We start from the raw sequence: 16,352 nt of genomic DNA, 5'->3' as shown, positions 1-16,352 counted from the left end.
GCTATAGGAAAAGGTAAGGATGTTTTTTGGGGCTTTTATGGATTTGGAAAAGGCTTATTATAGGGTAGACAGGAAGGCACTGTGGGAGGTTTTGCAGATATACGGGATAGGAGGAAAGCTTTTAGGAGCTGTCAAGAGTTTTTTACGAAAGTAGTAGAGCGTGTGTCAGATTTAGAAATGGAGAGAGTGAGTGGTTTGAGGTAAAGATGGGACTTCGTCAGGGACGTGTTATGTCACCCTGGCTGTTCAATTTATACATGGATAGGGTGGTGCGAGAGGTAAATGCAACGGTGTTGGGTTGGGGATTTGAGATGTTTAAAGAAAATGGTGAAAAGTGGGAGAAAAGCCAGCTGTTGTTTGCGGATGACACTGCGCTTGTAGCAGGATCAGAGGAGGGATTGAGGAAGTTAGTGACAGAGTTTGGGAAAGTATGTAAAAGAAGGAAGTTGAAGATAAATGTGGATGAAAGTAAGGTGATGAGATGCACAAGGGGTGAAAGTGACAGCAGACTGGAAGTGAGTATTAAGGGAGAGAGACTGGAGGAAGTTGATAGTTTTAGATACTTGGGTGCGAATGTGGCAGGAAAAGGTGGAGGTGGAGGTAGAATGTAGATTGAGAGAAACAAGTAAATGCCTAGGTGGATTAAAAAGTGTAATGAAAAATAGACCTTTGGGAATGGATGCTAAAAGGAGATTGTATGATGGAGTGATTGTACCAACAGCACTGTACGGGGCAGAAACATGGAACATAAGAGAGGAAGAGAGAAGGAGTTTGAATGTGTTTTAGATTAGGTACCTGAGAAGTATGATAGGGGTTACTGGGCTGGATAGAGTGAGAAATGAGGAGGTGGGGAGGAGAACGGGATTGGAAAGGGAATTGGGAGATAGGGTGGATGAAAGAGTATTGGGATGGTTTGGGCACATGAGAAGAATGAGTGAAGAAAGACTAGTAAAAGAGGTGTGGAAGGAGTGAACATGAGGGGGCGACCAAGAATGAAATGGATGGATGGGGTAAAAGGGGCATTGGGGAAGAGGGGAATGTCTGTTGAGGAAGGACGGGAGAGGACAGAAGATAGGGGTGAATGGAGACGGAGAACCTCTGTCCACTCCTTGCCACAGAAACTTCCCGACTGACCACTTCGGAGCCCAACGACGAGCATTTCCACCACTCCCAATAGCTGTCTCTCGCGCTTTCTCTCTCAAGCTGCGATCATCGCCTGGAACCTCTCTCCACCTTCCCAAGCTACCGACGCGTGGATCAAGCCCAGCGATCTTCACCATCCCTCCACGGAATCTTCTCGGCGCCGTACTCCTGGCGAATTATTACCTTCAAGCCGCAGTCCCGTGGGTCGCGTTAGGCGTCCCTAGGCTTGGTTTCCAACCCAAATCTTCCATCGTTGGACGAAATGCATCCCTAGGCTCGGAATCCAGGCCATCCATTGACTGGTATAACCGTGCCTTTAGGTGCCATCTCGTATAGTCATCCCTGCCAACGAAACAAACAGGAGGGGGAGGGGTGAAAAGTGGCATCTATTATTTGTTTGTTTGTTTATTAATTTATTCAAATGTCTTCACTTCACTACCGGTAAGAGATTATTACCCAATTCTTCGATCAACAATGCTAAAGAAGTGACAAAGATGTCGGGACAAACATTCAACAAACAATCTAAAATCAACCACTAGTCAACAGATGGGTTGGATTCCGAGCCTAGGGATGGATATCGTCCAACGTTGGAGAATTTAGGGTGGCATCCAAGCCTAGGGACGCCCAAAACAATACCATTGTAGTCCACACCTTGGAAGAGATCCAAAGGAAAGAAACTGAAGATATGTGTTAAAAGTATTCATATATATATATATATATATATATATATATATAATTTACTCGGTAATAAAAGATAATTTAATAATATAAAAGCATCTTGAAATCGAAAATAGATTTTATGGAATTTATATTTTGGCAATAATCAAACTAGTTTGAATACTGCTGTATGTAACATTGGTAATTTTTCTTATGTACGAAAAATCTTCTCACCATTTGGTTAATGTCTACACTTTTCGCCGTGATGGAGTGGAATAATGAGGCTATCCATAATAGGCGCTTTGGAATGTGAGGCATCCCGACTATATAAAGAAATAATGATAATATCTCTCTCACTGAGTCAGCCCTTCAATTACCATTTTCTATGGATTGCAAATATCTTCTGCCTAGTGCTCGATAATCTGTGCATGTGTGTGTATGTGTGTGTGTACTTACCTAGTACAGTAGTATCTTACGGGGAGGGAAGCTAACCTCGTGTATCCCGTCTTTGTACCTCTCCATATGTGCGTACATATATGTGTGTGTACATGCGTATGTGTGTGTGTATAAGATGTAAATATCGTCAAATATGCATTTTAGAGAGATCGCGAGTCGTTCAAAGTTATTTGGGATAAAATTTATGAGTAAATGACATAGGCATTGGCTCTGCCAATGAGATTCCTCATTCTGGATAGAGGGTGGGGTTTGCTGTAGCTCCTCTTACGTGATTGGTGGGAATTTCTCTACAAGGTAAGGCTGGACTTACGTGTAACCCCTTATTATAGGATGGACGTATGCAAATGTTGGACAGCAAGCTTTTCGTCGACTAGGGTAACCCTACCTTAGCCGACGTTGTGAAACGACACTAATACGCCGAGCAATAGGGCATCCCGTCTTACACATTGCCACCTCACGACAGGAAACGATTCTCTACCTCGCTCCATTCACAGTATCATACATATTGGATTCCCCATTTACAACTCCCCGCAATAACCAGCCACTCTGTCTTTTAATCTGTTCTCTCTACAATCTATACTAAATTTTGGGCGACAAAACACCAGCGCCTTTATAATCTCCACAACTTTACAGAAAACAGGGTTATTAACCAAACAATCCCTTACTGAGCCAACATATGGAATAGAAGAGATCGCACTGCAGTGGTGAGAGATTGCCTTGAAAGATAGAAGCGCTGGTAAACTACATTATACCTTATAACAACAACCCTCGTTATCAGGGGAGAAAGATCACTTTGATGTATATATGCTCGTCAGCCAGTTTATCATTTCAGTACTTTTCACTGATTTTCCTTTTAGAGATTACCTCAACATGCATTCTTGATGTGTTTTTTTCTCGCTAAGTGTTCTCATTTATGAGTCTGATCATGTATTTGAATCGGAGCGTGATGGAACTTCACCACGACCGCTTAAAAGCTAAAGTTGGTGACACACTAGGCATATCTCGCTAGCACGCTACTTGTATTTGTTAATTTGTATGAGTAGAAACGACTTCGGTTACAACTTTCTAGACTTCTGTAAGAACTTAACAATATGTCTAGCATTCGTATAGGTTTGACTTCTCTTAGTTTATCGTTCAATTTCTCATTTTATGACGTAAAAGTAATGTGACATGGGAATCCGAATATATATATATATATATATATATATATATATATATATATATATATATGTAATACACACACACACACACACACACACACACACACATATATATATATATATATATATATATATATATATATATATATATATATATTGTAACCGAAGTCGTTCCAACTCAAACGAGATAGGAAAAGCAAGTAACATGCCAACGAGAATCGGCCCAGTGTGCCGCCACCTGAAGGAAAATAAGTTCCGTAAAGTTTTGACAAATACACAAACTACTATTTCCTCAGTCACTCTCCTATATTCATCTACTAATAGAACTGGGCTCTGGTAAGAACCGGCGGTTAAGTGATTCATCATTGAATGGTTTATTATTAAAGTCGCCTTGCGATACTCCTCGTTTGATTTATGTTGCAGCGATATTTGTCGGAAATTCACATCTGTCTGAAGCACACTTGCTGCCCTATTTTGCTTCGATGGTACCTGTGATCTGCTGCCTGCCTCAGTCGAAACACCTGGACACAATTAATCGGTCGATGATGGTAGATAAACGTCACTTGGTTCACTGTCATCTTTACTGTTGCCATCATTTGTAAAATAATTATTTTTAGCAGACATGGTCATTTCTTATCGCTGACTTGGGTTGAGCGCGCATGATATCGTTTCCTAGCAACTGAAGTTGACGCAATTGCATCATAAACTATAGTCAAGTGAATTACGTATTAACCTTTGCAGTTTAAGTTCAGCAGCCTGGGAAACACTTATTGCCCTCTTTAGTGATGTGCAGAGTAAAACAGGTCGAGATTTAGATAGACGCATCAAAGAACGTAATTATGCTTGCAAAACCCACAACACCAACAGTGCAGTGTTCTCATATTAATTCATACAGTCACAATCGTGTAATCAACCGAACCGATTGGTAATGATAATAATAATATATTAATGATAATGATAGGGTTGTTCCTATTCGTTTCGACAATGTATTATTTTGTACAATTTGTTAAAAAACAGAACATATTAAAAGAGAAAAATATGTAGAAATTATTACTACCAAAAACCCTAGATACCAAACAATTAATAAAACTACATATATATTAGCTATGTACATGGCAATCATAGGCGATGGTAGTGGTGGTGGTGGTAGTAGGGGGGGGGGCTGCAACCTGCTCCCGTCAAAATTACCAAGCCCGCTGTGTGAGGTGCCAGTGTTAAGGGGCATTTAGACGGTCAAACTGTTTGACAAACCCGGTTTGTCAAACAAGTGTTTGAAGTGATGTTTGACCGTGTGAATAGGGTATTTCGTTGTCAAACACGTTCGACAAACGTGTTTGACGACCAAATACCCCATTCACACGGTCAAACGTCACTTCAAACACTTGCCTGACAAACCGGGTTTGTCAAACTGTTCGACCGTGTAAATGGCCCTTTACAAAGGAGGCACAAGTCAGGCCCGGGGTGAACCTCTGGCGGGCTCTCCATGTGGGTGTCTGGAATATTCTCCCAGGACGACTAGCCATTTTGCCGGCGGAATTCAAGAGGCTTAAATTGGATATCGTGGTTCTCTCAGAGGCTAGAAGGCCGTGCAACAGCGAGATCAGTGGTGAGGGTTATACCTACATCTAGTCGGGCCGAACCGATGGGGTCCACATTTCGGGAGTAGATGTAGGTATAATTCTAAACAACAACAGCACGCCTATGTAAAGGTTACTCCGGTTGATGAGCATATGATGCTGGAAAGGCTGAAGCACATATTGGACTTCATCTCTCTTATTACAGTATATGCTCCCACTGAGGCATATAACCCTAAAGAGAAGTTTTCTATGTCAAATTTGAATCCATAGTTGACTAGTGCCCGCCACGAGACATGCTTATTGTTTTGAACTACTTCAATACCGTTACTCGCATAGACAGAGCTGGCTATGAAGTATGTATTGGCCCCCATCGTTCTGGAACCAGAAACATCAACAGTTCTCTCCTTTTGAACTCTACAAAATCCAGGAGGCTAAGGATATGTAATTCCTGGCTCCAGAGACGAGAAACACACCCATAGACATGGTATAGTAATGCCGGAGGAGTGGCCAAGGAGATCGATCACATACTTGTCAGTACTCGTTGGAAGACCATGCAGAACTGCAAGGTTTATCAGGCTGCCGAATTATTTGGGGCCGATCATAGACTTGTGGTCGTAGCACTCAGACTGCGTATAAAATCCAGGAGGATTCCAAAATATAACCTACCTGGGTTTTATCTGGAAAAGCTCAGGGGTGATGCGTGTGTCCAGCAGTATGTTGTAACAGTCTCTAATTGGTTGAAGTACTTGGCACTCTTGGTGACCCTGAAGAGCTGCGAGGCAGTTTGAAACGTGAAACTTTGAAAGCTGTCGAGGAATGCGTTGGAGGGTGTCCAAGGTCGAGGAGTGTGGCGTTGCGGGAGCCACTGGAAGATATACAAAAGATTACAAAGGCGGAGCATGCCGACAGGAGACCTTTTGGTCCATATCTAGGTCGGATGCGAAAAAAAATCATAATAATAATAAATTGATAAATAAAAACTATAATAATGTAAATAACAAATAAAAACATAAATGCATAGGTACAGTTAAATAATAAACATACAGGTAAATAGTAAATAATACTAAATTGACACATAACTAATAATAAATGAAAATCAAACATACAAATGATAACAAAGCAAAAACAAATAATATAAAATAAATTATATTCATTATATATTTAAGTCGCGCTGCCAGAATGGGACCTGGGCCAATACAGGACTCAGAAACTTCGGACTAAATCTCTCATGAGGACGGATAATGAGATGCACGTCAGGGGAATCGCTAGGTATCGAGGACCATCTTAATAAGAACATTGTATTCACATTCAGATGATTGTTAGATAGTGTATATGTACTTAACCGCCGCCTAGAAATAGGTACAGATGAGTGAAGTAATTCATCTTTCTTCAAAGCCCAACTCTGAATGCAGAGTTGGGCTTTGAAATTTGTGCAGTTGTCGCTGTCTGAAATTCACTTCTGAAAACAGAAGCTATTAAGTAATTTGGTTATTGTATTTGGATGCCATGAGAAAAAAAATCAGATATAGAACTTGCAGGAATACGTCCGTTCCCTAGTGTGTCTGTGTTGTTTATGAAAACAAAATGAGAAGATAGGTAGAAACATATACAGAATACACAAGGACAGTGGGGGGGATTAGGAAAGGAACACAAAATTCTTCCACTATTGAGTACTGTGGAAGATAAAAAAAAAATTATGATAAAAGTATCAAGTTTATACAATCTGAAACTTAAGGTTATATTGTTATCAAGTTAATGTTTGATATTACTGGATCCGGTGATGCTTCTCTCCAACACGGAATTACAGAAAATTGTTTTCTTGGAGTTATTCCAGTCAGTGGTATGGCTTAGTCTCTAACGTGAGGGAAAAAATTTAGTGTACTTGTCCAGATCTAACGCTGTACCTTTGTTGGCTGATTCCAGTTTTTAACTTTTTTTCCAGTTTGGTGAATGTAACACATATCTCACTGTGGTCATGGAATGTTGTAAACATAGCCTACCTTGTCATCTGGAGTATCTTTGATAAGGGTGAGTTTAATGATTCTTGGTCCCTTAAAAAGTACATTAATATCAAACTCCGAATATTAATGGTTATTATTAGACTCGTGTATATATCACAACTAACACCACAGTCGGACGAAAGAAAAAGTTGCGTAAGCGGAACTATATATTTCGATTGCTACCTGCAATCCTCTTCAGTAGTACAAAGTGGCAGGGAGGAGGCTATCTTAAGTAGCAACCTCTTACAAAAGAAAGGGAACATGAGAAAATAAAGAATATCACTGCCCCAACCCTAGTTGACCTGAGGTTGACCCGAGGTCGGGTCAGGGGGAGGGGGAGGAAGCTTGTTGACAATATTTTTGGTGATGAATAGTCCTGAAATGACGTCTGGGGTCCATTGACCCTTGGAAATATTCATCGTGGGCAGATAATCAATTAATGTTGATTCCACCATTTTCCTTCTGAACCCACACCCTGATTTATAAATGAGATCAGATTTCTCCCAGTCCATCCGGTGATTAAATTTGTTAACGTGTTGAAACACTGCTGAATTTATTTGGCCATATCTAATCGACCTTTTGTGTTCATTTAATCTTGTCCGTAGGTCTCTCCCCGTCTGGCCAATGTATATATATTGATCATCTCAGAAGTAATGTAAAAGGACCTTTGGACCACTTTTACGAGACTTGTCAACAAAATATTTTCGATGTTTCAAGGGTGATTCAATATCATATATCTTTTCTAGTTCATTATCCAGTAATTTCAGGACTGCAGATCCAGTAAGCTTGGAGGAACAGACGAAAATAAAAAGGTTTGTGATGATGAACAGAATAGAAATGGGTATATGGCGAGACATTTATTATTTTATATGTTTACTTAATTCCATTTACAAGTACCATAAACAGATTATCTTCACACATGTACATCTTTTAATGGCATACCAACGGGTGGTCAACACGCACATAAAATTTGTGTTATGATTCGGTCGTTCATCAAGTGTTCGGAAACATCAAAAGCATGTAAAGAATGCACTACTTCCTTAGTTTCTCTAATCGTATATTATGCTCTTACCGTATATATACTTTAGTTTTGTAGTTTATTTGTAAATACCAAAACATGAAGTTCAATTTCTATACTAACAGTGATATTTTGAACTACTCGGTTAATGTACTGTAAATATAAAACTGTAAATTATACACTTTATATGTAAGAGTGCTTTGCTGTAAATATAGTTTTTAATAAAACGATATTTACAGCAAAGTACTCTTACACAATTCATGAAACAAAAAAGAATAGTGACATAAAAAGAACTGGTTAGATATAAACTATGGATTCAGATATGCATTACCTAGTTCTCATGTGAGCGTTTTCTTTGTCAAGCTGATGTTGACGGCAAGTAACTTAAACGCTTGACTTGCCTCTCAACCAGTTCGTCGCAGAAGTTAATTCAAACTCAAGTCAGTTGAATTCTTTTAACTGCATAAGTCTTGCATATTACGTTAAGGACTAGTGACAATCCTACAGAACTCAGGTATTTTTGTGTTATGGTTAGAGACAACTTCACTCAAGAATACCTATCACTTTTAGCTTTTGTCCCTTCTTTCTGTTGTCCTCCCAACTACCGCGTATGACTCCATCTCCGCAACGTGACGTTGCATAGGCATGATGGAAAGAACCATTTACCTTAAACTAATTCATCTGATTATATTCGGCAAATGAGGTATTGTAATTATATCGAAAAATTGGGGGAGGAAGGGAAAGAATGACCTAGGTCAGTCCATATGAACTAATAGGACATGTATATGACATGATGGTTTGTTTCCATCACCTTCGTCAATTTCCAAGGTTCACATCCATAGATCCTAGCCAGGATTATGCACTGATGGTAAACTCTCCTATCCGAGAGGTGACACTTTGATATTGGTGAATAATAGCCACAAGGACTATGTTGATTAATGTAAAGATATTTGTATTCACCTGTGTCGAACGTGACCAGGATCAACTCACACACATAGTTGCAGGACACACTGCTAAGGGGCATATCCCTAGTGACGAAAAGGGAAATTTTCCGTAGATATAGAAGGTACCGTCATAATGACGGCAAGGACAACTACCCAATAGATCAGTGGCCCCCAGACCTTTTCTGGTCGTTATCCACTTTTCATGTATGATTGTTGTCCATATCCCCTCCCTCACACACACACACGACAACCGTAATCTGTGACTGCAATAAATACCCACAGTTCTATATTCATTAGGTTAATATCAAACTACTACCGCAAATCTTGTAATTTTGTTGATCCCATTTTTTTTTAACATCAACAAAGAAATTTTGTATTTTGCATTTGCTGAATCTTGTCTAATTACAGAAATAGTACTTCATACTTCAGCTCCCAGTAGTAGGCGTTAAGCCTGTCAGTGGTACCAGCATGTTTCCCCATTAGGCTCTATCTTGGAAGACCCCTTCCTCCCTAATTAGAGTTTCGATGTTGGGCAAGCAATGTCTACTGAGGGCTTCTTCAACAGTTTCTTTCCATTTCTTTTTCGGTCTTTCCTCGTGGTCTTCTTCCGCCCGGCATCCACTCCTAGCATCACCTTGCAACCCTTTCTTTTTCCATTCTTTCCACATAAGTGTCCCAGTCATCTTAGCTGGGCAGCATCTATTTTCCATAACATGGAGCAGACACCAATGCTTTCCCTTGTATCTTCATTCTTTACTCTATCTTTCTTCGTCTTTCCAACTATGGCTCCCCGTGGTCTCATTTCCTGTCTATGTTTGCCATCACCCAACTCTCTGAACCATATGTTAGAGTAGGTTTCAAGACAGTAATGGAAACAATCCTTTTTACTTTTAAGGGTACATGTTTTTCCTTTGTTATTGGCCAGAGAACTCCGACATTCGCACTATATCTATTCTTTCTGAAATATCCTTCTTATTTCTACCCTCCTTAGTAACTATACTTCCACTGGAATGGTACTAGAAAAATAATATTATGCACATAGAAAATCCTTACTTAAGAAATTATTACGAAAAGCTGTTTCAACATATATAAAAATCAAATTCCACTGGATTAAAGATGGACTTACGTTTGAATCCGTCAAATCTGATAACTTTATGATTCTGAAGCTAAATACTATAATTACGACTCAGGGAGTCATGATTAATTGCCACAAGCCCTTCAAGGGCCACATCCATGTCCTCCCAGACCGTTTGCTTCTGAATGTTCATGCCAGGTCCATGTTTTCTTCACTTAGATCCTCATTCCACACAGTCTGTTGCGACATTTTATTTTATGTGAATAAGTTTATGAAAATGGTAGGAGGTGGCGAAAACCCAAATTACATAAGTTTGGGTATGAAGCTGTCATTGATGACCAAAATACCGTGAGATATTCTGTTTCAAATTTCATTTTGACTCCAGAATCCTCCTGAAGTGTCAACAGTTCCGTTTTGCCATCATCATTGTTATCAGGTATGCAGCAGTGAAGGAGAACTTTGGTAGCTGGGACGTACATTATAAATTCACTTTCTAAGGCCTCAAGATGTTGGTTAACCAAATTCTATATGGCAGCATCACACTCTTTTGCAATTTCTGACACTGTCTCCAACATAGCCATATTTCCCATTCCAATTTTGCTCCTCCAGGTCTCCATCTTATGATTGAAAACTTTTATTTTGTCCACAACATCAGTGATCAAACTCTCTTTCCCTTGCGGTTCCAGGTTCAGTGTGTTAGTGTCTAAATATGCTAACAATAGATTAGTCATATTTGGAAGCTGTCTGGGGACCATGCTGACAGCAAATCTTGCCTGCTTTGTATTTTGAGAAAAAGCCTAAGTTCTTTTCTGAGCTCAAACACATGCTGAACTACATTTCTTTTTGAGGACAAGTGAACCGTTGTATGAAATAGGAGGGTTTCGTGAGCTAAATCCACATCTTAGCAGATTTTCTTGAAAAGGCGTGTAGAGAAGTGCCTTTTACTAAGTTAACTCTCTTTATAATGGTATTCAGAGTGTTATGTAATTCTGAGGGTAGCGTTTTTAATGCAAGAGTTTGCGGTAAAGAGGAATAGCATTTGGCCTTTTCATAACTTTTTAAATAAAAATTGAAAGCCCAACATGGCTGGCCATTTGTGCATATCTCACAGCGAGTGCCCCAGTCAAGATCTTCTGCTCTGAAGAATTCTGTAAGTTTCTGTGTTACATCTTCACCTTTTGGATATTGCTTAAGAGGTTCACAAAACTTGGATTCAGATCCTTTAGATCTTCATCATGAATATACCTTACAAAAGCTAAGAGTTGTGACCAGGACTGGACATTAGTGGACCCATCGAGTTAAATGCTAAATAATCTAGATCTTTTAATTCCTCGTATCACCTGCTCTTTGATGTCATCAGACATTTAGGAAGTTCGGCGTTGCATGATATTATTTGAGAAAGAAATGGCATTCAATTTTGAGCACTTTTCTCACCCAAAAACAAGCTTTATCATAGTTTTGGCACATGTTAAGATTAATCCCTCCCCAACTGTGTGAGGCTTATTTTTCTTTGCTATCTGAAAAGTTAAAAAAAAAAAAAAAATCCATTATGGCCCGCTACATTCTGCTATATGGCACCCCAGTGACCCATGGGGTGCCACTGCTTATATAGGGGTCCACCAACTATATTGAATAAGGTGGCACCAAATATGGATCTAATCTAAAACTAGGTGACAAGAAGGTGAAACAACTGCCACAACCTCTTAAAAATAATCATGAGAACTACTACTACTACTATTCTACTCTGTTGATTGTCAGACCGGACGGCCCTTCACCGCTTTCACTGCCTCTCCAGATGGTTTTATCCTCTGCCAATTTTTTCCAGTCCTCTCTTGGTGCCACCCTCTCCACGTTCTTCTCTATTCCATCCATCTATCTGTACCTTGGGCTCCCTAATGGTCATCTGCCCTGTACTTTTCCTTCCAGATGCAGTGTTCTGTTTGCCTCAATTCGGACGCAGTGTCCAGCCCAGCTTGCTCTTCTTCCCCGTATTCATCCTGAATATATGGTTGTCCAGTCTGATCTCTAATTTCCCTATTATGTCTTCGTCTCCATCTCCCTTCTTCTTCATAGTATACTGGGCCGAGGATTCTTCTCAAGATATTTTTTTTTTTTTAATTTCCAGTTTCTTCTCCCTTTGTTTTGTCAATGTCCATGTCTCATCCGTACAGGACTGTTGGTTTTATTACAATGTTACATGTTCTTATCTTACTTCTTTTGCTGATGGTCCTTCTCCTGATTCATGAGAAGCACAACCAAACTTATAACGAACGTTCCTGTTAGATCATCCTCACGTAAATGTCCAACAGCATTGCCTCCAGTGTTTACGAGCAATGTGCCACCGAATGGGAAGAAACATTATCCAAGCAGATCTAAATCAACTTGAATATGATGAAAATCCTGTTAGAATACCACAAGCTTGATAGTTCGATGGAAGAACTGGAGAATATCAATTGGAAATTTTGTGGGACTGAGTGAGGTCCAAAAGAGGGGTTAAAAGATTATGCAATTTCAAGATATTCACCACTAATTCTGCTATAATGGCCAGGAGAAGGAATGATTCTTGATTAATCGAGAGTTTGCTGGTAACGTACCAAAATTCAATAGTTTAAACATACATACATACATATACCAAAGGCTTTTCCCCCTTACAAGGGAGGTAGCCTCAATAGTTTATGAGATAAGGTAACTTGGATTGTGATTAGGTTTTGTTAAAGATACACTCTAAAAACAATTAAGGTTAATTGATTTGTGAAATTTTTGGCTCGAAGGCCAAGCGCCGGAGCCGGTAGGCCATTCAGCGCATAAAAACAATTAAGGTCCATGCGCCAACTTCATAGAGTTCAAGCGATCAAAGTGAGTCCCATGATAATGTAACTAGATAATGGATCAAGCAAAAATTGAATATGTCATTGTAGTCGGTGACTTCAATGCTAAAATGAATCGAAAGTGTGAATATATAATCGTAATCATCTTAACCCCAAACATTTTTGTGTCTTAAAATTTTCTTCTTTGGAGTAATATTTCATTCATAGTTGTTTAATTTTTTTATATATAAGTTCAGTTTTGAGGGTCCTAATCTCGCTCAGGGTCCATTTTTATTTACAAACCCCGGGAAAAATCATATCTAAATGAGATATGCGATAATAATTTGAGCCGTACTCGAAATCGTGAATAAATCGTTAATTGGCCGTTAATTAGTGGTTCTCTTAGTAATAACTCCAGCTATTTTCATGTCTTAAACTGCATAATTTTAGCTTGAGGTCTGATCTAACTTAAGCCGCATTGAAACTGATGCTGTACTCGATTTTTTTTTTAAACTGATATTTGGGTCAACTTTTGGGCCCCTTAGGGACCAGAGGCCAGGAATGTACAACTTAAGATTCCCCATTCTTTCATTCATAGGTTAATTCTAATGAAATTATGCACGTAAACCTTTTGTACTCAACATTATGATTAAAATCCACCTAGCTCTCCAACTAATCAGGAGATGAGAGCAACATCATTAGCAGTGTTATTATCATGGATATGTATAAAAAGTGATCATAGAATGATAACTTATCAGTGTAATAAGCAGGATGACCAGACGTCCCGTATTGTACGGAATCGTGCCGTATTTGTTCCGCGTCCCGCATCGACCCTCCCCGGGACGCGTTTTGTTTCGTATTTTCAAGATTTTAAACACTTCACATGAAAATTTGAGAAAATTTTACGTTTCACAGGTATATCAATACGAAAGCACCAATATACAATGGACTTACCCGTTTAAAGCAAGTGAAAATGAATGCACAAGCTGCGAGCTTGTTTTGTGTCCTTCACATAGCCGGTGCACATTGTCCATATACCTCTCCAATTTATGTGTCCCGTATTCCAGTTTTCAAAACCTGGTCATCTTGATAATAAGTGAGACATTATATGCACCTGTTGGTCTTTGTTGCTAGCCTCACCAAGCCTCTAATTTACACACATTTGGTTACATTACCTGGCCATAATTGCCCTTAATTCTTAAACTGTGGTCGAGTAAACTACATTTTCTAGTAACACATTCCAGCAACCTATTACTCTTTGATTAAAGATTTTGTTCTGAAATTGATTCTTGAATATCTCTCCCTTTCTCTTTCAACCTTATCTATTCAATTGGAATAAATTTTGTCTATCTGTTCTATTCCATCAATAATTGTAAAGGTTTCAATTTGGTCCCCTCTTTTCCTTCTTTCTTCAAATTGAATCTTCCAATAAAATATGACTAGATAATGAATTAAGCAAATATTTAACCTTTCCTCGTATAATAGTTGCCTTTCAGGCTCCAGTTTATTAGCTCTTTGTACTCTCTCAATTGCATTAATATCCTTCCTCAGATGTGGAGATCAGGCTTGAACGGTGTACTCTAGTTGTGGCCTTACATAGGTTTTGAAAGTATATGCATAAATAATCAAATGAGTATTTAAACATACATATAAACAATTATTGCATTATGGTTCTCTGGTTTCAATTTATTTGTGATTAATACTTCAAGATCCGTCTCCTTAGCCATGTTCTTATTCATAATGTTGTAGTTTCCACAGATTCCTATGTCCACAGTGCATAACTTTACAGAAGTTGCACAGCTGAATTTAACTTCAGTGTCAAGAGAATTGAAATAGCTTTCAAGTAGAAAATAATCTGAGCGAAGGTGAAGGGTAACAAAAATTTATTTCAGTTAAAAATCAACATCAGATTTGAAGCTCTAATTAAGAAATAACGTGGGCACTATTGGGGTCATGAATTGTAGTTTATTGCGTATCATATCTCACAATCTAAAGCCGTTCTCATTTAAGATATAGGTTTATATGATAAGGTAGGGTACTTTAACGTTTGGTCGCCTGGGCTTTACTGAACACAAACAACATGACGCCAGCCCGTGATGGTGTGTTGCCTCTGCATTTGAATGAAAGTGTGACGTCATCGATTTATCATTCGCACATTAAGTTCCACACTATGCTTTTATGTAAACTTATTGTTGATATGATAAACGTAAAGTTTTGCATATCAAAATTCTTTTTCTCTCTCCTTATTCATGCATATTCACTTCTGGATCAAATGTATTCGTCTTGTCCTTGTATTTTCTGTCACCTTTCCCGTACTTAGCCGGTATTTTGTTTTGCTAAGCCATATTGACATTTCTTTCGTACCTCTCATTCATCTTCAGTATACATATTTCCAATCGTATGTTGTATTTCTTATGAAAAATATCCCATTTCTTATCATTTTCTTTAATCTAATCAAACTCCTACCAATCTACTTCTCCAAAGTATTTTTCAGATCAGCAAAGTTAGCCTTTGCATAGTTGTATCTTCCTTGTTTGTATATTTCCTCTTTTATCTTATCTTCCCCGCTTACGTCATAAATTGGAAGACCACGTCACCACTCTTTTCTACAAGGCACCTGTAATTCAGTGTTTCAGTCACCACAGCTTTCTTGGTTAAAATAAAATCCACTCGTGCAGGTGTATCTTCGCCTCCATATCGTATTGTTTCCTTCACTCACTGGGTCATTATGTAATCCATTGCTATATTCAACAATCTGTAGCTCCAGGATTCCTCACTTTCTTCTGTTTTCTGTTCCTTCCATACATTTTTTCACAAATAAAGTCGCCATTTAGTGTTAAGTTCTAGTTTTGTTTTATCCTCTCCATTTTCGGCTGTTTTCCTAAAAATCATTTGCGCTCTACTTCATTCCATGTTCTCTAAGTAGGGATGTATACCACTGCGTTATCTCTACATGCCCCCCTCTTGTATTTTTCATATTAATTATCTTGCTTTCTTCTTCTCCCGTTCCCCCCTTTTCCACCTGGATGCTTCCTTTCAGTGTATGCGCGCGCGTTTTCATCGCATAGCAAACTCATGCCAACAGCTGGAGCGGAATAGTGACGTCACGCACTGAGATTCGTGTCGTCCCATCCAGGATTTCCCTGGATCCGCTGTTAATAATGGCCAACACGTAGTCTTTCGTATTCATTATTTTACTGTATAGTCTAGTCTGCATATGCACTGTTTAACTTATAAGTTAAAAAAACATAAAATATGATTATAAAAAGAAAATTAACTATATAAAATGGATGTACACTAATCGACCCACTATTAATTATATGGTAAGTGTACTTGGATTAGCTTAAATCTATCATAATAGATAAGATATTATATTCAAATGTTGTACCTGCTTAGGCAGTTGAAATATATCAGCAGCCGTAATTTCAAATAAAACATTCATATTTACCGCTTTCTCCGCGTTAGGCAAACGTGGCATTCGAAGGGATGAGCAGCGGGATATTTACTGCTTGTTT

The 16,352-nt window shown here is 38.8% G+C and overlaps 1 pseudogene; it reads right to left on the bottom strand.

Annotated features, from left to right (window-relative positions):
* Nucleotides 1–9,869: 9,869 nt before the first annotated feature.
* LOC143018383 (protein FAM200A-like) lies at nt 9,870–13,871 on the bottom strand (annotated as a pseudogene).
* Between the last annotated feature and the right edge of the window lie 2,481 nt (nt 13,872–16,352).

Source organism: Oratosquilla oratoria, chromosome 34, assembly GCF_046742065.1.
Source record: "Oratosquilla oratoria isolate Oo_2021 chromosome 34, ASM4674206v1, whole genome shotgun sequence".
Taxonomy (NCBI): Eukaryota; Metazoa; Arthropoda; class Malacostraca; order Stomatopoda; family Squillidae; genus Oratosquilla; species Oratosquilla oratoria.
This window is presented reverse-complemented; position numbering and strand designations above follow the sequence as displayed.